Source organism: Arachis stenosperma, chromosome 4 (assembly GCF_014773155.1).
Source record: "Arachis stenosperma cultivar V10309 chromosome 4, arast.V10309.gnm1.PFL2, whole genome shotgun sequence".
NCBI lineage: Eukaryota > Viridiplantae > Streptophyta > Magnoliopsida > Fabales > Fabaceae > Arachis > Arachis stenosperma.
The window spans coordinates 35,584,127-35,587,117 of NC_080380.1; the positions used below are offsets into that span (position 1 = coordinate 35,584,127).

A 2,991-nucleotide genomic window follows, 5' to 3' on the forward strand; every position below is an offset into this window, starting at 1 on the left:
GTTGCTCGCCTGACAAACGAGCGCTCGCCTGACAACCAAGCCATCCATTTTGTGAGATCAGAGTCTTCGTGGTATAAGCTAGAACTGATGGCGGCATTCAAGAGAATCCGGAAGGTCTAAACCTTGTCTGTGGTATTCTGAGTAGGATTCAATGATTGAATGACTGTGACGAGCTTCAAACTCGCGATTGTGGGGCGTTAGTGACAGACGCAAAAGAATCACTGGATTCTATTCTGACATGATCGAGAACCGACAGCTGGATAGCCGTGCCGTGATAGGGTGCGTTGAACATTTCCACTGAGAGGATGGGAGGTAGCCACTGACAACGGTGAAACCCTTGCATACAGCTTGCCATGGAAAGGAGTAAGAAGGATTGGATGAAGACAGTAGGAAAGCAGAGAGACGGAAGGGACAAAGCATCTCCATTCGCTTATCTGAAATTCTCACCAATGAATTGCATAAGTATCTCTATCTTTATCTTTATGTTTTATTCATCATCTATACCCATTTGAGTCTGCCTGACTGAGATTTACAAGGTGACCATAGCTTGCTTCATACCAACAATCTCTGTGGGATCGACCCTTACTCGCGTAAGGTTTATTACTTGGACGACCCAGTACACTTGCTGGTTAGTTGTGCGAAGTTGTGATAAAGAGTTGAGATTGCAATTGTGCGTACCATGTTGATGGCGCCATTGATGATCACAATTTCGTGCACCAAGTTTTTGGCGCCGTTGCCGGGGATTGTTTCGAGTATGGACAACTGACGGTTCATCTTGTTGCTTAGATTAGGTATTTTATTTTTTTTTCAGAATTTCTTTAAGAATGAATTCTAGAGTTTCCTGATGATTTGTTGAAGTCTGGCTGGCTGTGAAACCATGTCTAATATTATTGGACCGAGGTTTCAACTTATCATCACAAGAGCTTGCTGATTTCTATCAATCTTGCTATTGGAGCAATGATCTGCTGAGGCTTGGCTGGCCATTGGCCATGTCTAGTGTTTTGGACCGGAGCTTTCTTTGAAAGCTTGGCTGGCTGTGAAGCCATGTCTAATTCCTGGACCGGAGTCTTAGACTAGCATTGCAATGATTCCTGGAATTCTCATTAAGAATTCTGAAACCTTTATTTTCTTTTTTTTCATATAATTTTCGAAAAAGCACAAAAAAATTACAAAATCATAAAAACCAAAAAAATATTTTATGTTTCTTGTTTAAGTCTAGTGTCTTATTTTAAGTTTGGTGTCTTGCATGCATTGTTTATTTGATCTTGGTTCTATTTTCAAGACAATAATACAGAGAACTGAAGATTTAGTACATGCAGCAAAGGAATTATACAGAAAAAGCTAGGCGTTCAAAACGCCCAGTGAAGAAGGAAAACTGGCGTTTAAACGCCAGCCAGGGTGCCTGGCTGGGCGTTTAACGCCCAAAAGGGTAGCATTTTGGGCGTTAAACGCCAAGAATGGTATCCATTCTGGGCGTTTAACGCCAGGATGGCACAAGAGGGAAGATTTTGTTTTCAAATCAAATTTTTTTCAAATTTTAAAAATTTTTTCAAAATCAAATCTTTTTCAAATCATATCTTTTCAATCAAATCTTTTTCAAAATCAATTTCTTTCCTTTTTCAAAAATACTTGCTAACAATTAATGATTTGATTCAGCATTTCAAGTAAGTTGCCTTTTCTGTTGAGAAAGGTTTAATGTTTGAATCATATCTTTTCTTGTTAGCCAAGTCATTAATTTTTAAAATCAAATCTTTTTAAATTGTTTTTCAAATCATATCTTTTCAATCATATCTTTTTAAAACCATAACTTTTCAATCATATCTTTTTAATCATATCTTTTTCAAAATTAAGTTTTCAATCATATCTTCTTCAAAATCTTTTTCAAAATGATTTTAAATTTTTTTTATTTTCGAAAAACTCTTCCTCTCCTCTCACATCCTTCTATTTATGGAGTAACACTCCTTCTCAATGCACAATTCGAACTCTATCTCACTAAGTTCGAATTCTTCTCCCTCTTCCTTCTATTTTTCTGTTCCTCCGACACCTCAAGGAATCTCTATACTGTGACATAGAGGATTCCACATTTTCTTGTTCTCTTCTCTTTCATATGAGCAGGAGCAAAGACAAAGGCATTCTTGTTGAGGCTGATCCTGAACCTGAAAGGACCTTGAAGCGAAAGCTAAGAGAAGCTAAGGCACAACTCTCTGTAGAGGACCTAACAGAAATCTTCAAAGAAGAAGAACCCATGGCAGCCGAAAACAACAATAATGCCAACAATGCAAGGAAGGTGCTTGGTGACTTTACTGCACTTACTCCCGACTTCTATGGGAGAAGCATCTCTATCCCTGCCATTGGAGCAAACAACTTTGAGCTTAAGCCTCAATTAGTTTCTCTAATGCAACAGAATTGCAAGTTCCATGGACTTCCACCGGAAGATCCTCATCAGTTTTTAGCTGAATTCTTGCAAATCTGTGACACTGTCAAGACCAATGGGGTTGACCCTGAGGTCTATAGACTTATGCTATTCCCTTTTGCTGTAAGAGACAGAGCTAGGATATGGTTGGACTTACAACCTAAAGACAGCCTGAACTCTTGGGAAAAGCTAGTCAATGCCTTCTTAGCAAAGTTCTTTCCACCTCAAAAATTGAGTAAGCTTAGAGTGGAAGTCCAAACCTTCAGACAGAAGGAAGGAGAATCCCTCTATGAAGCTTGGGAAAGATACAAACAATTGATCAGAAAATGTCCTTCCGACATGCTTTCTGAATGGAGCATCATAGGTATTTTCTATGATGGTCTGTCTGAACTATCCAAGATGTCATTGGATAGCTCTGCTGGAGGATCTCTTCATCTGAAGAAGACGCCTACAGAAGCTCAAGAACTAATTGAAATGGTTGCAAATAACCAATTCATGTACACTTCTGAAAGGAATCCTGTGAACAATGGGACAAATCATAAGAAAGGAGTTCTTGAGATTGATACTCTGAATACCAT

The 2,991-nt window shown here is 38.8% G+C and overlaps 1 non-coding gene across 1 annotated transcript; it reads right to left on the minus strand.

The window, feature by feature from the left end:
- Positions 1–2,650: 2,650 nt before the first annotated feature.
- On the minus strand, positions 2,651–2,758 carry LOC130977964 (small nucleolar RNA R71). The gene has a single exon (XR_009085631.1). It is a non-coding gene; the product is annotated as a small nucleolar RNA R71 (small nucleolar RNA).
- Positions 2,759–2,991: the final 233 nt, after the last annotated feature.